This window comes from Vulpes vulpes, chromosome 1 (genome assembly GCF_048418805.1).
Source record: "Vulpes vulpes isolate BD-2025 chromosome 1, VulVul3, whole genome shotgun sequence".
Classification (NCBI taxonomy): Eukaryota; Metazoa; Chordata; class Mammalia; order Carnivora; family Canidae; genus Vulpes; species Vulpes vulpes.
The window spans coordinates 167,075,525-167,100,772 of NC_132780.1; positions in this window are offsets into that span (position 1 = coordinate 167,075,525).

Consider the following 25,248-nt stretch of genomic DNA (forward strand, 5'->3'; position numbering starts at 1 on the left):
AAATATAAGATGCATTAAATATAAATAATAAGTACCAAGAATGACCTTATATCCTTGAGACACATAGGTACGAAATATATATGAGACTAAACATACAAGAGGCATTGGTTAGTTATGAGGTCTCAATGTGACCACACATTGCTGGCACTCATTCTGCCTTGTATGCCTTTGCCCAAAAAGCACAAAGCAAATCCATAGCAGTTTGCAGGCTAATTGGCAAGCAACAGCTGTGGCCAGGAATAATTGGCCTTGCGTCTATACAAAAGAATAAGACCAAAGCCCCTTCCATCTGTGAATTCAAGCATTCAAAATCTATTTCTAGTCCTCATAACCACACCATTAGTAGGACAAGTTGATGTGGCAGAGAGAGATAAAGCACATACAAACCCTGAATACTTCAGGATTCAGAAAATGAGTCCTTCCTGCTTGTATGCTATCCTAAATGTATTAACTCGACTATATCTTTCCTCTTACTTCTCACTGTATACTTTAAAACTGATTTAATAACAATGCCATTTGAGTATTTTCCTTTTGCCTGTGACCTTCTGTTCTGTGACCTCTGAAACAGCTTGCTTGGTAGCCTACTTGGAAGCCACCATACAACAACCTAATTTCCTTTTCAACATAACCAGTTTTTTTTTAAATATCCCTCAAGTGCTTTTCATTCACATTGGGTTTGAGAATTGCTGGAATACAGAATTTGAAGATCTGAAGGAAAATTACAGAGTTGTGGGAAGACTTTATATGTGAGTTTGAGCAATTTATATTCTATTATATAGGACATCTGGAATCTATAAAATATAAAAATAACATTATAAACTTGTGCATCTTAAATATCGACATGTTAGTGTTAGATACTAGGAACTGGATGATGTGAGAAGACTAGAAATTTAGTAATGAGTTAGAATAGTAGAAAAAGGACATTGTAGTGAAATTGAAGCTGGAATGGGATGATAGCATATAAATGAAAAGAAAGAAGATATCTGGAAGATGGAGTGGATCCTGAAAACCGTTCACTTCCCAACTCATACTAGGAAGCCAGTATTAACTAGATGTATAAAGACTAGACAAAAACATCATCAGAAAATAAAATTACAGACCAATATCTCTTACCAAGATGAATTCCAAGACCTTTAACAAAATGTTAGCAAAACAATCCATTAGTATATAAAAAGCCTATACCATGTACAAGGATGATGTATGCCAAGAATGCTATTAATTTAACTTCAGAGATTTTCTCAGTATTCCACTCTATTCTCTATTTTCAGCAGTGCCTGCACAGGTGACAGGGTCATCACTGGGCCAGCTTGTCCAGGACTATCTCAGTTTTGGCAATCCTAATTCATAGGAACCCTTCCCCAGGATGCAGAAAGTCCTGGTTTATTGATGATGGGGCCAGAAAGTTGAGGGAAATGTACAAAACTCATAGTTGCAGGCCTTAAAATAGTGGCCAAAACAAATCCTGTTTTTAGCATCAAATAGTACAAGATAGCATACTTTCTGTAGCTGCTGTCCTTATGTTTTGCCTCTTGCACCGAGCCATTATTACATCTCTCTGACTGATGTGGCCTAAGTGTACAATTTAATAACACGTATTATAACAGTTTGTCTTTGGCTTCACCTGTTGATTAATTGTTATATTTAGTACAAAGACAATGCTACTTTAGTTTTTGATATTGTGGATATCGTGACCATGTTTCTAAAGAGTGAAGAATATGAAAGAATTGCAATACCGAAACCAACATGAGGCAGACTACCAAAGGAGGGAAAAAATTGTTACTTGAATAACAGATGGAAGGAACATACAACTGGGTTAAAGAGGTAAATAAGCAAAACAGAGCATACTGCAAAAGAAAATTTGATTCAGACATGTGATAGGGAAGGGGAAGAGAGAGCACACATGACAATTGAATCTTATGAGTCCAGGATGAGAGAGATAAGTATTTCTAAACAAAGCAAAAATCCCATGAAGATACCAATGCTCACTTGAAGATAGTTGTCACTGAATTTGTTTGGGCATAGCACATGAACAAATACATATTATCATACTGTTCCTTTGTTCTACAAAATACAGTAAAGACATGTTTCTGGTTCAGAGGATACAGCTAAAATGTCCAGTGGAAGAACAAAAGAAGAAATTTCAAGAACAGCCTTGCCGATCCTTAGAATGTAGAGTTGATCTTCTTAACAATGATCATGGTTCTAGAGTATATAAGATGATTTGTTGAGTCACAGCAACAACAAAAATCTCCCTCCCCAGCTCTTAGAAACTTTGGTTTGAAAATGTAGTTTCCAATCACTTTTTTTTTATTTCTATGAATATTTAAATGAAATGTAAGAAAGTATGAAGCTAAATATTCTTGATATTTTGTCCAAAGGCAATATAGACTTTGCATGTCTATCCACATATTTGGCAGACAGTAAAAATTAAATTTTGACCAATTTAACCTGTTCTGTAAACTTCTTATGAAGGAAAACTTAAAAAGTTTTGTCTATTCAGTGTGGTACTGGCACAAAAACAGACACATAGATCAATGGAACAGAATAGAGAACCCAGAAGTGGACCCTGAAATGTATGGTCATCTAATATTCGATAAAGGAGGAAACACTATCCATTGGAAGAAAGACAGTCTCTTCAATAAATGGTGCTGGGAAAATTGGACATCCACATGCAGAAGAATGAAACTGGACCACTCTCTTTCACCATACACAAAGATAAACTCAAAATGGTTGAGAGATCTAAATGTGAGACAAGAGTCCATCAAAATCCTAGAGGAGAACACAGGCAACACCCTTTTTGAACTCGGCCACAGTAACTTCTTGCAAGATACATCCAGGAAGGCAAAAGAAACAAAAGCAAAAATGAACTCTTGGGACTTCATCAAGATAAGAAGCTTTTGCACAGCAAAGGATACAGTCAAAAAAACTACAAGACAACCTACAGAATGGGAGAAGATATTTGCAAATTACATATCAGATAAAGGGCTAGTTTCCAAAATCTATAAAGAACTTATTAAACTCAACACCAAAGAAACAAACAATCCAATCATGCAATGGGCAAAAGACATGAAGAGAAATCTCACAGAGGAAGACATGGACATGGCCAACATGCACATGAGAAAATGCTCTGCATCACTTGCCATCAGGGAAATACAAATCAAAACCACAATGAGATACCACCTCACACCAGTGAGAATGGGGAAAATTAACAAGGCAGGAAACCACAAATGTTGGAGAGGATGCGGAGAAAAGGGAACCCTCTTACACTGTTGGTGGGAATGTGAACTGGTGCAGCCACTCTGGAAAACTGTGTGGAGGTTCCTCAAAGAGTTAAAAATAGACCTGCCCTACGACCCAGCAATTGCACTGTTGGGGATTTACCCCAAAGATTCAGATGCAATGAAACGTCAGGACACCTGCACCCCGATGTTTCTATCAGCAATGGCCACAATAGCCAAACTGTGGAAGGAGCCTCAGTGTCCATCGAAAGATGAATGGATAAAGAAGATGTGGTTTATGTATACAATGGAATATTACTCAGCAATTAGAAACAACAAATACCCACCATTTGCTTCAACGTGGATGGAACTGGAGGGTATTATGCTGAGTGAAGTAAGTCAATCGGAGAAGGACAAGCAGTGTATGTTCTCATTCATTTGGGGAATATAAATAATAGTGAAAGGGAATATAAAGGAAGGGAGAAGAAATGTTGGGAAATATCAGGAAGGGAGACAGAACATAAAGACTCCTAACTCGGGGAAACGAACTAGGGGTGGTGGAAGCGGGGAGGAGGGCGGGTGTTGGAGGGGAATGGGTGACGGGCACTGAGGTGGACACTTGACGGGATGAGCACTGGGTGTTTTTCTGTATGTTGGTAAATTGAACACCATACAAATTAATTAAAAAAATGAAAAAAAAAGTTTTGTCTATTAAGTGTTCTACAGACCTTGTACACATCACTGTTGGGGGGGTAATTTGCTTGTGATGTTGAGGTTTTCATGAAAGTTTTTATTTGTTTTTTGGTTTTCTCAAAATGTATAGAGGAACTTAATGTGATTTATTTTACTTTATTGAGATAAAAAGGATCATCTCCTTAGACATGTGTCTATAAAGTGAAAACATGTTAAAATAGTGCTCTGTCATTAAATCACATTTTAAAAGTATGGGGCAAGGATAATGCCCTCTAGTTTGGAAAAATACTGGAAATAAAAATTGAGAAAATGATTATAGCTAAACCAAAATTTGTATTGTATTTATCCAAAACTGTTTGATGATCTTAAGGAGACCATAGGGGGTCCAGAAAAGGATTAATTTACTGCACCTGTTATCTGATGTTATGAGTAGGTTGCTACAACTCACAAAAAAAAAAAGACAACTTTTTTGGAACTAAAACCACTTCAGAATTCAAAAATATGTAACCAGATAAGGGCAATTAATTTAAGCACAACTTTCTCATCAATCCTTTACCAAAATTGTGACTTTTTTGGAATTCAACTTCCACGTGTTCAGATGACCCTCATATTTTAAAAACATTCTCCTGAGTTTACCTTATGATGATATCCACTGTGCTTCAGAGTACTTAAAAAATATTAGACATTTTAGACATGGACAGCTACTGAAAAGCACTGTGTCTACCAAGACAAGCTTGTAGATGCAAAGTAAGTGGGCCATTTTTTTTTTTTTTTTGAGAACTGGAAACTAATTTCTAAGTGTCTAAAAAAAACTTGTTACTGGTAAGTAAAATATTAAGTGTCCCACACTACAGTATTTTTTCAAGAGAATATTTAGTTTGATTTTGTCATACTGGACTCATACCAGAAAGCAGAATAATGCAGACTTGATAAAAGCAAAGCTCCATATTAGAATAAAGCTTATAACTGACTTATATTCAATCTTATCATTACACAAAAAAGAAGGATTTTTTTAAAGGCTTTGGGCAGTTCAAAGCAGTATTATTGGATGAGGAAATAAAAATAGTATAAATATGGGATAAGAGAAATAAACGGGATGAAAAACACATCATTGTTATTTCTATTAAACATATAAAACATTTAACTAATTTTTATTCTCCCTTAAAACTCTTTTTATAATTAGATTTTTTATTTTATTAAAATGGAAGGAGATAGGATCCTTAGATATGTGCCTATAAAATGGCTATTACATAATACTATAACCTACAAAATTTGAATATCCAATAGAAAAAATAAGTTAAAATAAATGGTAGCAGAGGACACAAACATTAAAAAATATTGCTATATTTTTCTCACACATATCATTTGCTTAATCAGTCTTTTTAATTACTATTTGCTGCTGTTAACTAGTCATATCATATCGTTCTGTTGATTAATCAAGAGCATTTATGTAACAAAAAAGAAACAAAATGTACATAAAACTATATCATTTCAAGTAAACATTGATTTGTCATATTTTCATGTTAAAATATATGACTTACTATCTATAAATCATTATATTAATTGTTGTTCTTTTTTTTAAATTTCATTTATTTATTCATGAAATACACAGAGAGAGGCAGAGACATAGGCAGAGGGAGAAGCAGACTCCCTGAGAGGAACCTGATGCAGATACTCAACCACTGAGCCATCCAAGTGCCCTGTTGTTGTTCTTGTATGGCTCTGTCTGGGGTTGGCTCTCAGGAAAGTCAGTTATCCTACGCTTGTACTGGAAGGGGAGTTGCTGTCCATGGTATTGCCCTCCCTCAGCAGTAAACTGGTGTTACTTTGTCTCTTAGTGCTGGGTTTTCATGAGGACAGGGAGGCTCTCTGTGGTCTAGATTCAGGGTCAGTCTTAATAGGTCCAGTGAACCTGAGCATTGGTGTTGGGCTTTTTTTTTTTTCTTTAGCATTCCTACCACTCCTATCCAAGACAGGAAACTGTGCCCTTACTCTGTGGTACATCTTGAAGAGGAGAGTTTTTCTTCTCGTCCAGCAATAGCAGACCCCTGCTTAGTAGTGGAACAGGATTCTAGCCCTGCCCTTGTTTCTCAAGAGATGACTAGATTGCAATGTGTAATAAATGCTATCATGATATGCCACTAGATCTGGATGTTGCTTATTACAGATGATAGCCTATGTGGTCTAATTCACCTTTATTCATTATCTTTGTCTTTTTCCAATTCTTTGGTCATTACTTCATTTGTGATTTGTTGCACCAATATTAAATCTTTGGGAGTAGATTTAGTTGGGTATGTTTTTCAGTTATGCGACATACGCATCAAGCTCAATCTCCCTGATCTATGTGTATAAATCCTATTAGTTCATCAGATCTTCCACTGTCAGAATCATGTAGATGTTTATATAAAATAAATGAATTTTTTTTAAGAATAAATTCTTATTCAAGAGGTTTTGAGTAAGGCCAAAGATTCTACATTTTAAAAACTCCCCCCCCCTCAAAAAAAATAAATAAAAACTTCCCCAAGTGGAATGCTAAAAGGCAGTGCTCAGTATGCTTCAGTTTATTCCTTGTCCTTGAAGACTTGGCTTTGAATGAATACCCTAGGAGTGGAACCAGCTTAGAGATGGGAAGTCTCCCAGACACTAATAACCTATTCTTGCCTTGGCTCCTTGTTGCTGTATCCTGCCTAGAATTAGGTGATTTTTTTTTCTAATTTGATGGACCAAATGAGACATGTCTCAACAAGATTGAACGGCAACCCCACATTTCCGCAGCAGAGAATTTTCAGTAATTTTACCTCCTGTTGTACAAGGTAGAAGAGCCAGTCAAATTCACAAAAGTGAAAAGCTGTTAAAACCAATCTGAATGACTATGGCATATTATTAACTTAGTTTTGAGATTCTTTGTAGATATTTCCTCCATGGATGAGTTTGCCATTTGGTCTCTAACACTATTAGAATTATATTCCCTGCATCTTCTAAGTCATTTTGAAATTCTACTGTTTTGCCAGGTGTCACCTTTTCTTTATATTCTTCTAAATTCTGCCTAATATTTACTTGATTTCCTTAAGCAAATGCATTGCTTTAACATTTTTAAGTTCAGTTTGGGGTTGCCTGTGTGGTTAAGCAGCTGACTCCCTGATTTCAGCTCAAGTCATGATCTCAGGGCAGGGAGATTGAGCTGTGACTGGACTGACACTGAGTGTGTAGTCTGCTTTAGATCATCTCTCCCTCTCCTCTGCTTCTCCCTGCGCCCCACCCCAACTTGCACATGCTCAATGGCATTCTTCCTCTAAAGAAAAAAAAATAATAATAAAAAGTAAGTTCAATTTATATCCTTTTTAGTACACTAGTTTTAGCTTCCAACTATGTTGTGTTTCTTCTTGAGATTTTTTTCTTAACATTTCATTTATTGTCAGTAAGCATTCTAAACAGAGCTTTATCTGAGGATTAGTCATTTCTTCAGTGACATATCTCACTTTTTGGGGGTAGGAAAAGATGCTTTCATTCATCTCATTTTTTTATTCTTTAGTTGTAAGAATATATTCTATTATTTATCATTTAAACTGATTATATTAGCTCAGTACTAGATTTCATATTATCAAATTGATAAAAGAAATTTAAGGCTTTTATCCATTTTTGAAACAAAGTATTTTTATTTCAGCTAGTGTGCTGATAACACTTAAGAATTATGTGCAAATGTGAGTAGCTAGAATAACAAATATGTAATTGAGAATAGCCCTTTCAGAAATAGAAAAAAACAGTAATTGTTTGTCTTACAAGATTTGGGGCTTAATGTTCTAAAAACAAAGCTATTATTTAGATTTATTTTTATTTCCTTAAAACTAAGCTTAATACAGATTTTACTGAAATTTTCAAATGACTGTTTATTTTTTAAAAAGGATGAAATATTAAGGAAGAAAGTAAATGTTCCATGAAGAACTACTACATAAGCTTTTGTAAAAAAAATTTGACTGGTCAGTTCAGTTTGTCCTTAAATCAATTATGATTCAATAACAGATTCAACATTTCTCCTTTTCCATTGTAGCTTGACTAAATTGATTTTGTTATTTTGACAGAGTGTGGTTATAGCCTAAGCACGGAGCTGATCTGAGGCATCATAAAGTGGTTGCTTTAGTACATTTAAGATAAACCTCTGTTGCATGAATATACTTTTTATTCTCACATTATCTGACATGCATTATCTTTCACATTGATAGACAAGGTGATGTCATCATGATTTGTTCTATTATATAATTCTTCAATAATGAAAAGAAATGACAAACTTAAAGGCTCCCTAAAGTTATTTGTAAATTTTAAATTGAATGATTATATTTAAGAAACAATCATCTGTCACCGATGCACTCTGAACCCTCCAGATTTTTCTTTGGAAGTTACTTTTAATAATAAAATAAGACTGATATAATTAGAGATCTTGGTAAGGGGGAATATGGGAATATTATAGGACCATTAACAGTTATATGCTATTTGAAGGTTCATGAAACATAATTTTATCCTTACCAACTACCCTGACAAATATATGCTCATTCATACACAGATTCTTGCCCACCATAATATTTAGTACCCGTGGTTATCTTCCTTCTTTTCCCAGCTCTGACACCTTCACACATCGTAAGTAGCCTTTTACATGTACATGTGGATACTCAGGCATATGTCCAGACTTTCTCTATTCACCTTCCCCCAAATAACTGATAGCTCATAACAGCCTCAGAAATCTGATACAGAAGAAAAGACCATGCAGAACCTACACATATGCTATGGAATTCTGGAGAATATGCTGGAGTATAAGCTGCATATAGTGTCTCCGTGGACTCCTTCCCCTGCAGTGGGATGCATTTAGAGATAGATCAGAGTAGTACCTTTTCATAAAAAGGCCTATATTAGGGTCTTATACATGTTTATATCTGTCTAATATTTTACAGTATGTGGAGCATCACAAGTAGCCATTTCCAGTAGAATAGCAGAACTCTTGCTATGTGACTGCAGTTCATTACTGTTAATTGAATACTTCTAAGTATCATCTCTGTTTTTAGCCAGAATCTTGAAAAACCTATTATCTATCCCTTTCCTTATTTGGCAGTCTAAAAAAAGCCTGATGATCCAATTAATATTTTCCAGACTTAGTGCATCAGAAATTAAAACCCTAGAATAGAAGGTAGCTTCCTTAAATGCTTCCAACTCCTTAGGGAGGACTATCTAGCACTCTGACTGTCCTGGCAGTGTATGCAAAAATGGTGTATACAGTGATAAAGAGTTCTATCAAAATTCATTGGATCGGGCTTTTACTTGGAAACTTATACAGAAAAACAGATGTACACACACGTTTGTTCTATAGCATATCAGCCATCTCTCTGAAATTCTAATTTTAATTTCTCTCTTTTTTTTGGTGGTTGTCTAAAGACAAATTTATTCTTTAGATATTTAATTAACATAGACATATGGGGTCAAATGGACTTACACTCAAATCTTGGCTCAACTGACCAATTTTGAGATTTGGGACTGAGGGTCAATTCTTTTATCTGAGAACAGGGACTAAAATATTTATTCTTATGATTGTTCATAGGATTAAATAAGAAAGTATGTGCATGTTTTCTATTTAATAAGTACTCAACAAATGGAATTATTATCACCAGGACTACGGTTATTAGGCCTGATTTTACTTTCAGAATTAGAGCATTTCTGTTAGAACATTTCCTGAAACCAATTACTACCATTGCTTGCATATTTTCTCTGTGTAAAAAACTGTTTGTTTAAGTTATGATTAATAAAATAACCGAGGGCACCCTGATCCACATCATTTAGCACATTATGCCATCCTCAGTGCTCAAAGGCGTATTCTTAGGGCACTACCCCTTTATGAAAAGACATCACAGGGCACCTGCGTGGCTCAGTCAGTTAAATATCTGCCTCATCTCAAGTCTCGATCTCAGGATCCTAGAATTGAGACCCGCATCAGGTTTCCTGCTCAGCAGGGAGTCTACTTCTCCTTCTCTCTCTGCCTCTCTCCCTCTCATGTTCTCTCACTCTCATGTTCTCTCACTCTCAAATAAACCAATAAAATCTTTTTAAAAAATGACATCACATCAAAATCTAATTTTGACATTCAACTCTCTCTTTACCAGGTTATACCAGAGTTCCTCTCCATCTTTTGTCCCACATGCTCCTAATTTCCCCCACACACCTCTTTCAGTAAAGCAGAGCCAAGGCAAGGGTGAGGTTTCCTGAGAATCAGTGCCAGTGTTCCTAAGGCACAGTATAGCTACAAGTTTCACTATGGATTGCTGAAGGAAAGATGCTGAAATGTTGTCTTATGGCAAAGCTGAGATTAAATTCCAGATAGACTCTATCACCAAGTTCTCAACTCAATAGAAATAGGCAGTGAGAAAAGAATCCAGGTATTAAGAGTCTTACCTTAAAACCAGGGATTGTAGACAGTAGAACCCCTGAAAAGTCAGGATCTATTTTCATTGCTTTTACTTCCAACTTTTGTCCTTTTGAGCCATGCTTTAGGGATGTGTGAGATTTTCCTCTTTATGAAATGATGTTGCCTGGACTAGGAATAGTGAGATAAATAAGAGAGGAGAGAGTCATAGAATTTATTGTTGTGAGGGTGAGAAAAAGGGAGAATTCAAGCATTAAGCCAAAGCTTAGGTTTCAGCTTGAGCAACTGGATGAGAGTGGCACCATTTATTGAGAAAATAGAAGACTTGATAGTGGTGTGGGGAAATTAAGAGTTCTCTTTTGAATGAGATTAAAACACTTATTATTCCTACAGGTAAATTATAAGTATATATATATTTTTACTACAATGTCATGGGTCATTTTATTTGTTGATATCCTAAGTTTTTTTGTAATATAGTATTTCACATGATATTATAATCTGTATGGGATAATGACTACATTTTTAAAGTACTCAAGGTACTTTGGTCTTATTGAAGTATAATAAAATGATTGGTCAAGTGAATTAAAATAAATAATGGTTGTTGATTATTAGTTTTGTTTCATAACATGTTTCCAGAAAATTGACTTCTAAATTCAGTTCATTACCTTAATGATTAATGTTATCATATGTAATAAAATCATAATCAAGTAGAACATGCTTATGGCAGCAAGCACAAGCTTAGAAAGTTTAGATTAACACCAAATACTTTGCTAAAACATTGCCTATTGAAAGGATTAAAAGGATTAAACAATTAATCCAATAAATGATTTAAAAGGAGGTAAAGGTCCAAACCTATCTTTAAAGAACAAGATATTGTAGAGATTTGGGAGCCACCATGGATACTACGAAATGCCTACAAATATTAAAAGGCTAGTTCATGATCTTGAAAAAAAAAAGATGTGAGTCAAACACAAATCTATGTCAGGACAAAAGAATAAAACTCGGATCCTAAAATAAGACTTTTGAAAACTAAGATCAGAATTGGTACAATTTAAGAATTGGAACATAAAATGAACTCCTTCTCAGCAAAAGGAATTTCATGGATCTCCTCTAAAACAGTTAATCCAGCCAGACATAGGTATGTGTAGCATCACTGTTTCTTGTGTGCAGCAATCATTAAAGAGATTTTATATTTCTTTGTTACATGGGTGGGGTGGTGGGTATGAGATTTAAGGCTATTGTGATTTTGCCAAGGCAATGGAGCTTAAAGTTGGGAGATTGTGCCTTGGAAGACAGACTGATCTGGACCTGAAGTGGATCTTCCATGGTTCCAAATCACCTTAGGCAAATTACTTCTTTTGTGCAGTAGAGTTTATAATGCTTACTTTCCAAAATTTTTGAGTTTCAAATGAGTTTTCATATGTACAGTGCCTGGTGAACATAAACTGTGAAAAAATAGAATGATTTCCTAATCATTATTATTATTACTATTTTTCTTCTGATTGTGCCAAGTATAACAATGGGAGCCTTATATATGTGCTTTGCCTAGCTCTTCTGGGAAATTAGAACAAGTTCCTAGGAGTTTTATCAGCCTGTTAATCTAAGACATCACAGGAAGTATATTATTAGAGGAAAGGAGGCTGACAGATATGCAGGCTCCAAGCTTCCAAGATTAACATTCTAAAGCAAATAAAACTGTAAACAAGTTTTCTAGGAATATTGTACCAGTTGCAGCCGAAAAATCACTCTGAAATAAGAGACATCTCATTCTGGAACAACTTGAATAGAATAGCAGGGAATCACAATGAGTATGTAGCTAGAAAGATAAGACTAAATTTAGGTAGTTGAGCTCTAAACAAATACTAATAACTGTAATTCCAGGACATGAGAGGCAAGATAAAGGGATTGCATTTCTAGTTTTGGAGGATCAAATCAGGATCAGTGACAGTTAAGGTGCTAGATGACTGGTTAAAGTAGTCTCAGGAACAGTGATAATAACAATAAAGACAGAATCAAGTAAGGGAAGACCCTCTCAACAGCTAGAGTATCAGAGAGGAAGCAAGAACACTGACAACAACAGGACAGAATGAGTTTAGCACCTGGGAGAAACTTTAGGATCTGGAACTTCAATTCCCAATAGTTAACAGAGACTAGAACTAATGATAATCAGATATTACTTACTTGCCCATCAAGCTGACATTTAGCTTTGTTTGGGTTTTCTTCATAGAAAATATAATTAAGTAGTAAAACTAATTGAGAAATATGAATTCCAAACAGAAATTATGTCAAAACAAACAAAAGCAAAGAATGAACAACCAGCCAAAACCAAAATCAAAACCCAAAAGACATGGAGGGGCACCTGAGTGGCTCAGTTGGTTAAGCAACCACCTTCAGCTCAGGTCATGATCCCAGAATCCTGGGATCAAGGCCCATGTTAGGCTCCCTGCTCAGTAGGGAGCCTGCTTCTTTCTCTCTCACTTCCCTTGCTTATGCTTTCTCTCTCTCTCCCTCTCTGTCAAATAAATTAATAAATAAAATTTAAAAAGAAAAACTCAGAAAAACAGAAAAACTGAAGTATTGGATGAAGCCTGATATCATACTTCAACCTGAAATAAAATACTAATTATATCCAATCTTTTAGTATTTAATGTGATTTTTTAAAAATTTTGTTTTAGATTGTATTGATTTATTTTAGAAAGAGAGATAGGGAGAGAGAATCTGAAGCAGACTCTGCACTGAGTGTGGAGCCCCACTCTGGGCTTGATTTCACAAATGGGAGATCATGACCTGAGTTGAAACCAAGAGTTGGACACTTAACCGACTAAGCCACCCATATGCCTGTAATGTAATGTCTTGAAGTGAGCAGTCAACTTTTATTAAGCTCTCACATTTCAAATTCAGATGCACAAAAGTTAACGAGCAAGACAACTCACTAGAAAACCTGGGCTGCAATAATGTAAGGACATTTTTAAATGTCACCAAGGAAGGGTGGAGGGTGCAGTAGTACCATATTGAATCTATTAGAATATGATAATTTAATAATGCATATTGATCCTTAGAGCAACCTAAGCAAAAATTTTTAAAATTATAAAAATTAATAAGAAAAATACAATTTGGAGGTGGTTCAATCAGTTAAGCATCTGCCTTTGTCTTAGTTCATGACCCTGGGGTCCTGGGATCGAGCTCCACATCAGGCTCCCTGCTCAGCAGGAGAATAAAAAGAGAATAAGGCAGAAGAAATGCCTAAGGGATGACAAGTAAGAACTTTTCACAATTGACAAAAGGAAAAAGTTACAAATTCCAGAAGCTCTACAAACCCCCAACAGCATAAAGAAAACTATACCAAAGCACATAGTAACAATCTGCTGAAAAGAAATACAAAAATGAAATCATATAAGTAACAAGATAAATGAAGACACATTTCCTTCAAAGAAATGACTAAGAGCAACTATTGAATTCTCTTCTAAAATGGTGAAAGCTAGGGGCACCTGAGTGGCTCTGTGCATTGTGTCTGCCTTCAGATCAAGATCTCAAGATCCTGGGACAGAGCTGAGTTGGGCTCTCTCTTCGGTGGGGAATTTGCTTCTCCCTCTCTCTCTGCTTTTCCTCTCTCTCTATCTTAAATAAATAAATAAATAAATAAATAAATAAATAAATAAATAAAATATTTAAAAATTAATAAAATAGTGAAAGCTAAAGACAATAGGATGACTTTAAAAATATTGACCATTCCAGAATTCCATATTGGTAAAAATATCCTTTGAAGATGAAGGACAACTTAACTACAAATAAGTTTTCTTTTTTTAAATTTTTATTTATTTATTTATGATAGTCACACAGAAAGAGAGAGAGAGAGGCAGAGACATAGGCAGAGGGAGAAGCAGGCTCCATGCACTGGGAGCCCGACGTGGGATTCGATCCCGGGTCTCCAGGATCGTGCCCTGGGCCAAAGGCAGGCGCCAAACCGCTGCGCCACCCAGGGTTCCCATAAGTTTTCAATAGTAGACTTGCACTCCAATGATTAAAAAAAATGGATGTCGTTTTAAGCAGAAGAAAAATGATCAGAGGTTATGTAGGAAGATTAAACAATTATGATTAATGTTGATCAAGAAATGGAAATATTATATAATTTTTAAAATAATCTTTCATGGGTTTACAAAATATAGATGATTAAAATATTTTACAACAATAGCATAAATGCAAGAAGCATATCAGATTTCAAGTGTCTTAAAGTTCTTGTATACCTAGAAAGTAGCAAAAGTAATCATTTATCTTAGAACTCAATAATGCATTTTTATGGATGTATATGTTATAATCTTTAAAGTATGCATTGAAAGAATATTAAAAGAATCTAGAGCTAATGAATTAAATAAGGGAAAATGAAATAATAAAACATTTAGTTTACCTGAAGCACGATACCTATTAGTATCTTATTTCTACTCTAACAAATCACCACAAATTTAGTAGCTTAAAATAAAACATATTTAGTATCTTATAGTTCTGGGAGTCAGAAGTCCCAAATACATTTTACTAAGCTAAAATTAAAGTTTCGGTAGGGCTCAGTTTCTTGTGAATGATATAGGGGAAGAATCATTTTTTTAATCTTCTAGTGGCTGCCTTCATTTTTTTGTCTCCTTCCATCTTCAGCAACAGCAATAGCTTGTCTAGTTTTGCTCTTATTGAATCACTCTGACTCCATCTCCATTATTATGTGTCCTTCTCTGATTCCTCTGACTCCTTTCATTTATAAGGACCCCTGAGATTATAGTGGGAACGCCTGGATAATCTCTCCATTTCAAGATCGTTCACTCAATCCTTCTGTACACTCTTTTTTACCATACAGAGTGACTTATTCACAGGCTGCAGCAATTGGGTGGATACCTTAGGGATAGGAAGGGTGGTGTTATTCTACTTTAGACAACAAGAAAGGAGAACAATAAGAAAAATAGAATTTATAATGATGTATAACTAAAAATTAATGAGAAGTAGGTTTAAACCCAAATACATAAAAATTACATTAAATGTAAATGGACTCAATACTTAAACACAAATATTTTCAGACAGAATATTTAGAAAATCTCATGTTGCTTAAAAATATGTATGTATGCATGCTAATGTATATATATAATTTTGTAAGTAAAAAAAAACAGATAAAATTCATTTTAAGCAAATGCATGAGTAAATATAATAAGAGACATTTTATAATATCCAGGGAGTCAATCCATCAAGTTATAACAGTTCTAAAAATTTAACCTTAAAATAAATTGTCATTTCTTTTTCTGATCATACTGGATTAGCTCACACTGAAAGAAACTATGGAAACCAGAAAACATTAAAAACAAACAAACAAACACAGAAATGACTGGAGAGTGATCAAAGCAAAATTTGAGGGTCTGTTAAATTTGAGGTAGATGAACAGTGATATAGCCTCAAATGTACCCATACCTTCTTTTAAAAACAGGGTTGTTGGGCAGCTTGGGTGGCTCAGTGCTTTAGTGCCACCTTCAGCCCAGGGCCTGATCCTGGATACCCAAGATCAAGACCCACGACAGGCTCCCTACATGGAGCCTGCTTCTCCCTCTGCCTGTGTCTCTACCTTTCTCTCTGTCTCTCTCTCTGTTTCTCATGAATACATAAATAAGATCTTTAAAAAAATAATAAAAATAAAAACAGGGTTGTTTCTCAATTTGCAACATGAAGAGTGAAGTTCCGGTGAAAAAGAACAGTTTTACTAGAATAAATGGAGAAAGTTTGGAGTTGAAATCTGCCAAAACAGCCAAGACCTTTGGGGCAAAATCTTGAAAAAAGAAGGTTCAGTGAAGGGAGCTTAAAAGCCATTTGCAACTTTCCTCTCAAGACACTGACTTAATTCTAAGTTAAAAGTGCACAAAGAATTCACTGACTCCAGATAGAAACAATGACTAGAAGGTTGAACAGGCAAGGAAAAAGCTCAGTAGTTGCAAAATTCTTGAGGGGCAGACTTTGGAGTACAAACCCTGCTACCATGGGCAGGTTGGGGGTGGGTGGTGAGACTTGTTAAAAGCCCTGTGCTTTTTGATAAAACTCTCAAAAGACCACACAGTGGAAATGAAAAATTCCAGTCCAGTAATAAAATAAAAGCAAATATGTATTAACTCTAAAAAAGCTGAAATCTAACCTTTATGGTGATCAGGTAAACAGCTGGCACTCTAACAGCTTTTGAAGAGAAATTGCCCCTTTTGGAGAAATATAATGCCATCCAGGGCTTTTATATTTTTCTTATTTAATGCTTAGTATTAAAAAATAGAAAGCTGTCTAAAATATAGTACCTAAGTAAATCAAAATCAAAAAGAGAAAACTAACAAAAGAGACACATTGGTGATTTGGTTACTGTAATGACAAAAAATAAAAGGAATCTAAATAAATTCTTGCTTTTTAAAAAACAAAATTCCTAGAGGGCCTGGGTGATTTAGCTGGTTAAGTATCTGACTCTTGATTTAGGCTCAGGTCATGATCTCAAGGTCTTGAAATCAAGCCCTGGTAGAAGCTTTGTTCTGGGCATGGAGCCTGCTTAAAATTCTCTTTCCCACCCCCACTCATGCTCTCTCCCTCTCTCCCTCACTCTCTCTCTCTCTCTTTCAGTGAATAAATAAATAAAGAATAAATAAGTAAATAAATGTATGTTATTAAAATAAAATTCCTTTTTGTTAAAAATGAAAAATTAAAGACAAATATTAAACTGGAAGGGATGCTGGCATAAACAAAGGCAGATCAGGATTTTTAATCTCTGCACCCCAAAAAAGGAGAATGGGTACTTAAAGTGAAATCTGAATTGGTGTCAAGTAAGGACAATGAGAAGTAGAGGCTCTAGCTATCTCTCTTAGCGAAAATGTTCTGTGGGGATGAAGGAAGTTTTGCAGTCCCTGACTAGATCTAACAAATAGAAAGTATGAGCTGGTGATCCTGGAACTGCACAAACTCAGTAAAATGATGAACAGCCTGAATAGGTATGTGACTGATGGATGAAGTAAAAGAAGAGTGCTACTGGAAGGAAAAATATGGAAGTAGAGTTTTATCACAAGGCATTCAGTGGTTATGTGATAGAGCAAATTTAGCCATTCAAGAAACCAAATATAGGAGACATCATCTCTCACTCCAATTAGAAGCTGAATAATGGGAAAGAAGGAGACACAGATAACACACACACAGAGAATATCAAGAATATTAAGTCCATAAAAATATATTATTTAATTTATATTTCCAAGGCATCTTCAATATACTTCACATCTTTTTTATATTTTCATGTGGGGTGCAATAAGTAAGCAAAATAGAGGAAATATTCATTTAATGAGCTTTTCAAGTGATAAAAGATATTTTCATTATTAAATACACTACATAAAAACATTTACAGCTAGCATTTTTCTCAATTTTACCCTAATTAATACATAAAAATATTTAAAATAGTTCAACCTTTTTTATAAGACGGCAAATTGTATTTTCTCACATTTAGGAAAGAGTATAATACCTTCTATCTTACCCTAATTATTATGCTCAGCCTGTATCATCTTATTGAGTTGTGTGGGTGGCTGCTGACACAAGGGAGAGAATTGCTCTTTGATGTAGTAATTATTAGGTGGTAAGATTTTTAGTTACATTTTATTTTACTTTTTCTTACATTTTATAAAATTCCTGCAATTATTTTGTATTGTTTACATGATGAGAAAAATAAAAGTATAGTAAAACAGAGTGTATCTTTGCTTCATTCTTTCTTTCAAATTTGTAGTTGGCTTTGATTTATTTGAAAAGTTAACAACTCTCATTTCAAGCTATGTCAAGGGTGGTACACTTAATTTTTTTAAAGATTTGTTTATTTGAGAGAGATACAGAGACCACGGTAGTGGGGGAAGGGGCAGAGGGATTGAGAAGAGAGAGAGAGAGTCTTTAAGCAGACTCTTCTGAGCACGGAGCCCTAGAGGGGCTAGGTTTCACAACCCATGAGATCTTGACCTGATCTGAAACCAAGAGACAGATACTTAACTGATTGAACCACCTAGGCACTCCAGTGGAAGTAGATTTTTAAATATACCACATTAAGGTTTGCCATGTTATTTATTGCTTTATGATAACCATTCAGTATAGAAATTAAGACAAATTCAGTACAACTTCAAAGTCATATAAAATTTTTTTGAGATTAAAAATACTGGTTTTGATTCTATCCATAAATGTGACATGTCCAGAAGACACATCTCTTTTGGGGAGGTCATATTTAACACCCTGAGCAATTTTTAGTGCCATGAGGCTGATGAGACAAGGAACGTCTGTCGGTCAGTCAGATTATCTGAATCAACTCCACTCCTCACATCCTAAAAAGGATGCTCAGTAATTTCTTATTGAATTAAATCACATTTCAACAAGTGCTAATATGCTAACTAAACTCAACAAAACATTCCCTGGAATATAACAAATACATTGCTGGTTTTCTCGAAAGAGAAAAGTGCACAAATTTTAAGCATACAGTTCAATAATAGATAAAATGATACATATGCGTTGTTAATTTTGTGATAAAATTCAATGGAACTTTATTTGTAGAAGAGTCTTTTAGGATTTTCATTTGCCCTGATACGTTCTTACTTTTAGGGGGTCCCTGCCACAATTGGGAGCCCTCGACTGAAATGGAGAGCTGAGGGGCTGGAGTGGGAAAGGAAGATTCTGACAGGAATGGAGGGAGAGATTAAAGAAAGAAGAATTGAAGAGCTACATAAAAAGGACTGAGGGGGGACTAATGGGAATATTGGAGATAGTAAAAGGAGGAAGGGGGAAGAGAGGTGATAGGAAGGGAGAGGTCTTAGACAACTGAGTTTCAGAAGATCTTAAATTTCTCAAAGAAGTCAATGCAGTTCCAAATTATCTTTAGTAAAATCATGCCAACAAGAAAGGAAGCAGACAGAATTGGTGCCACAGTGGTAGAGTGAAAAGGGGCTTGAGAAGGGAAGTTACTGTTCACTAAGAAGCTCCCACATTTTTAACTAATGGTACCTCACTAACTAAGAAACCTGGGACACTAACCCAGTATCCATCTTACAGACACAGTCCTCACAGCTAAGAATTTCTCACTCAAGCATCAAGAAGTAAATTCCTACTCAAAAAGAGCCAAGAAGGTTCTTGCTCAAATACTTATCTTCTAACCAAGAAGCATGGGATTCTAACCCAGCCTCAGAGAATACATGCAAAATCTTAAGAACCAGAATCTGCCTTTACCATGGGCTTCAATGGCCTATCATCCAAATCACTAGATTGGATCAGAAGCTAAAGTCACTAAGGGATCCCTGATCAATCAGTCAGGAGTGAAAACAAAGCCTTCAAAGTTGAATTCTTGGAGTATTGGGTGAGAGGTCTAGGAGTCAATGATGAATCTGACCCTTTCCAAGTTCTAGGCATCATACAGTCAAAAAAAAAAAAATGATTCTGGTACTTGTTAAAATGGTAAAGGATACCTTATTCAAGACTATGAAAATAGGGGTATTGTAAAAGGGAAGAGAAGTCTGGCTTACTTCCAAATACAAGGACAAATGGGGATTTAGAGCCACATAACAAGAAAGTGGGTCAGTGAATGGTAAATTACCAAGGGTAGGAGGATTCTTCCTAAAGTAACCTAAAAGGACTCTTACTATAAAGAAGCAGGCCATGGACTTAGTCATCAAAAGTGGAGGATGAAGAACTTGATTAGCTGTCAAGGAGTGGTAGGGGGTGATTCTTGTTCAATTGACTTAGCAGACTTCTTTGCTAAAACTGGGCCAGGCAGGCTGAAGAAAGGACAGGATAAATGTCATGGTTTAGTCAAGACAAGATCTTAGAAGAATATGACTGAACTATGTTCAAGGAGAGAGTCTTTTTCAAACTCAATAAATGGTGGATGGGCGAATGGATGGATGGATATTAATGGATGAATAAAAGGGATTTCGAGAAAACACTAATAAAAAATTCCTTCAACCTGCTGGGGAAAACAAGAAAACAAAATATTATTCAAAGCTGATTTGTTGTCATAAAATGTTCATATTTCACTTACCAAAAATAGTTATTAAAACAGACAAATATGAAATGCCACCCACACATTTTCTGCTAAGAAAAACTTCCTGTCAAAATCCTATGAAACACTACAATTAGAAAGGATACACCTTTGGGCACAGTGAAATTAAAGACTGCAGCGCTGGGAACATACAAGGGATATTTCTTGAATCTCATTATCACAGCAACATTTTAAAAATAATTGATAACAACTACTCATTAGTTGTTATGTGTCATTTAGGATTCCACAGTTTAACTGCATTCTAACCTGAGATGTTATCTCATGCCCAGTAAAATAGCTTTTATTCACCTCCCTGGTTTGGATTTTGTTGCTTCTCCATAGCTTTTTATTGCCCCCAATTAGAAAAAAAATGAAATAAAGAAAAATAAAGAAAAAAGAAGGAAAGAAAGAAAGGAATAAAGAAAGAAAGAAGAATTATTTGAACCTGAAAATTCTTTGAATTTTATTTATTTAAAAGGTGAAATAAAACAAGGAAGTGGGAAGAAGGAAGAGTTGAAGGAAGGAAGGTAAGTAGGAAGGAAAGAAGGAAAAAGAAAAAAGACATCCAGACTTCTTTCAAAAGCCAGTAAACTTCATTTTTCACCTTTAGCCTGTGGGTTTTTCTCTGGCAGTCATAATGTGGTCATATAATTATTTTAATGACCTGCTGGAAGCAGCTGATTAGAGTTGCCATTCTAATTATTTGTTTCCAGAGTCACTTCTTTTAGCTCATTCATGAAAATTGATATCTTTTAACAGCCACTTATTATCCGTTTAAACCTACCCATTTTTACCCAGGCAATCTGTTCCTTTTTGGCTTCCAGATTCTTCAGTTTGACCCTGCTATGCACAGAGCATCTGAAAGAGCTCAGGCTGGTGGCGATGGTGTGATTCACCGGCAGAAATCCTCATGTAGTTTACTTTCATGTTCCATTTTCTCAGATGTCTGAAGGTGAATTTGAAGGGGAAACATACTAATCTGGGAGCTATGTATTCAAAAAGCTTGTAGAAATGACAAGTGTTTCTACTCCTAGTGTTCTTAGCACTGCATTTGTATGTAAGGGAAAGAAAATCTTCCATCTAATATCTCAAAAGGGAAGTCCTTCATGTAGAAAAGATAGCTTATTTACATTTCAATTCTCAACAGAAAATAATAAGCATAGTGATAATAATAAAAATAATAAAACTAGGAACATATACTGTTAAACATCAGAATTTTTTTAAATATTCTATCTACAGAATTATGAAAGCATAAAGAAAATAAGGAAAACAGAAGAAAAAAATTGACCTGAGAAAGATGCAGCACATTTGCTACACAAAGATGCATGCCAGCCTGGTGGTCTGATGGAGAAAATTTGGAATCTGATGAGTTTCCTGAAAATTTGGGATTAAATCCTAAACAAGGTTCTGGAAACTTGTGGCTATGGAATTATTAACTAATCCTTATTTTTTTTTAAAGATTTTATTTATTTATTCATCACATACACACACACACACACACACACACACACACAGAGGCAGAGAAGCAGGCTCCATGCAGGGAGCCTGATGCGGGACTCGATCCTGGGACTCCAGGATCACGTCCTGGGCCAAAGGCAGGTGCTAAACCCCTGAGCCACCCAGGGATCCCCTTAACCAATCCTTATTATTTGCACTCACTTTATGAATCCTCCCACAGAAATTGAAAATACACGGACATAAATCTGGTACCAGGTATTACATAACAAGCATAACAAGATTTGAGATACTGTAAACATTTACTTGGAGATGTCTTGCCTTCAATCCAAGATTTATGAATGACTATTTTTGTAAATATGACACAGTTATTTAGAAAAATAAATAAGTTGCAGCACTCTTCATAATACTAAATGAATGCATCTATCCACTCAATAATTCAACAAATAGACTGAGCTCCTCTTTGTTTCTAGAAATTGTGATAGTTGAGGCCAAGCCCTGAGACCTGCACTGCTGCCATTCTAAGGTGAAAGATCCATGACCAAATAAATTCAGTATGAACAGTACAGTAACAATGGAAAAATGATGTGCTGGAGTAGCACAGAGGATATACCCCAAATATCTTTTGTTATGATGTTGATTTTCAACAGAATGTTAATTTTGGTAGCTTCATAGCTTCATTGAAATTTTATTTAATTGATTCAAGAACTATTTACTGAATATCTAGAAATTCAGCAGACAACCTGATAAAGCAGCCACATTCTCTTTTTTTTTTAGTTTCTGAAATTTTATTATTTTTAATACATACATTTCACAAACAGAAACCTTCAAACACCACACACAATTCCATAACCAAATGTTTCAGTTTTATCTACCCTAATGAAGCTTCCATTCCAGTGGGGATAAACTGGCAATGAACATGGAAGCAGGTAAGATAATTTATGTTGTATTAAGTGCTAAATATTTTAAAATAAATAAGTAGTGGAACAGGGCCTGCTAAGGAATGAAGAATGCCATAGGATGGAGAGGGAAAGCTTGGGGGAGGGCGTGAGTATTGAGTAAGAGCTGGAAGATGAGAAGCCACCTCTACACATATCTTGGCATAGAAAAAAGCAGGTAGAGGAAACAGCAAGAACAAAGGCTGTAAAGCTAGAGTTTGACTTGTGGCATAGCGAGGCTTACTGTCTGCTCTGAGCAAGGAACCTCCAGGGGGTGTTTTCACCTAGGCTGCTGCTCCTCAGAGAGTGGAAGTTAAAGATTTTTGGGCAGAGAGATTGGAGAAGCAGCTCTTTAATGGAACCCCCAGCTATTTCATGGTTATTACCCTCAATCGGTTTGGAATCTTTTATGCCTAATAAACTACATTTTGAAGGAATCTTTGCAATGCTATTAATATCCTAGGGCAATTTGCGGTGGAATAGCAAGAAGGCTCATGGGCTGACATGTCTTTGTCAGGCTTCGAGCATCTGATTTCGGTTATGCGTCCAGATGAGGAAAATATATGCAACTTTAAGAGAAAAGCAGGAACTGCTATAGAATATGGCAATGGCCTGAGATTAGAATTTCTGATTTTAGGTTCTGAATCTTGGCCAACATTTGCATGAGCAGACAAGGGTCATAAATCACATGAACTCCTGCTGGAGAACCCAACTCCCAAAACTCTGGCAGCAGGCCCATTTTATGACCTAGTTGGCAAAGATCGCCCGAGGGCTGCAATGCTTGCAGCTAGTTTCCTTCATGGAAGGGACTCCCAAAGTTTTAATAAAACTTAATTAAGAGGGGGAAGTAAGGGAGAAGGCAGTCTCTGGAAAATCACAGAGGCCCCAGGACTGAGTAACCAGTGTCCCAGGCCAAGGCAGAGGTGAGTAATTCACCTTTTCCTAACAAATTTTTGGTCTGGAATTTATAGATTGTAATAGATTGTGAATACTGTGGAAATAGATGGGGTATGGGAAACTATTTTAGATGGAAATATTACAGGTACAACTGGCTAATTCAGACTGTGTAATTTTGCTACCCCCCTCAATAAAATGAGATAATAGAAATGTAAATCTTATTTACATAAACAGATACACATCAGTGCTGCTCCTAGAAAAGGGAGGAGAGGCATTAAATGCTATTCTGGTACACATTGGCTTGCAGCAGGATGAAACACAACAAAAAGCTATATATCACAATTAATTGCCCTGACTTACACTCAGTATTCACATCTCAAAATAAGAGATAAATGGGGTGCCTGGATGGCTCAGTGGATAAAGCAGTGAAGCATCTGCCATAAACTCAGGTCATGATCCCAAGGTCCTAGTATTGACCCTGCTCTGTGGGGTTCCTGCTTTTCCCTCTCCCTCTACTGCTTCTACTGTTTGTGCTCTCTCTCTCTCTCTCTGTTAAATAAATGAATAAAATCTTTTTAAAAAAGTTAGATAAACATGATATAAATGTTTCAATCTAAAGACCAGGCTACCAATTTGATAATTGTGTACACAAATAACCCACCGCAAAGTGTCATTTAATGTCTTTTGGTAATTTGCCATTCACTGACAGAAAGGTATCTGTCAGCAATTTCTTAATTTGATTTAATTAACATTTTATTTGTTTCTTAGGTTTTGCTTGTACAAATAAATAAATAAATGCAAAATATCAATGCATGCTTTTACTTGGAAAAATACTTCACTAATTTTATTTTCAGTCAAGGGCAATTTATTAACAAATGATTTGAGCCATTTTATAGAAAAATATAAACTTGTACAGTTAGGCTATAAAAAACTTTAAAACATTGTTTGGAAATACGAAATTTCAAATTATTCCTGGAAGAATAAAAAGCATTTCAGTCAACCATTCATATTTTATGAATGTTATTTTATAACATGAATATAAAGGAAAAATAAAATTTGTGTTTTATGCAAGGTTACCCAGGAACTTTTTTGGAATGATAATCAAATTAAAGATGAAAACATGAGAGAATACAAAAAACATCCAAAACATAGATATTGGACATGGGTCATGTATCTAAATAGTGTAACCATAAAAGAAGAATCTAACTCCTTTCGAGACACAAGAACTAAATCTTTGGAATTATAGAAACAGAGAAAATTATCATAAATAAATGACAAAACCTGAGGTGTCTGATAGAAAAATAAATCTATTTGAAATGGTAAAGCCAAAGAAATTTTTACATCAAGGATCATGTCTTGTTTTCAGGACTGAAACAATTCCTGGCACACAATAGGCACACAATAAATTTCTATGTGTGGATGGAAAGATGGATGATTGTAATATGAACTCGAAATTTTGACACCATAGGAGGTTTCAAATGTTGCTACTTCATTTTTTAATGGCAATCTTTTAATACGTTATAACTTACTTGTCTAAAGCTGAAGATCATGTCATTAAAACCTCAATCTTCTAATTGTGGAAAATAATTTTTTCTAAGC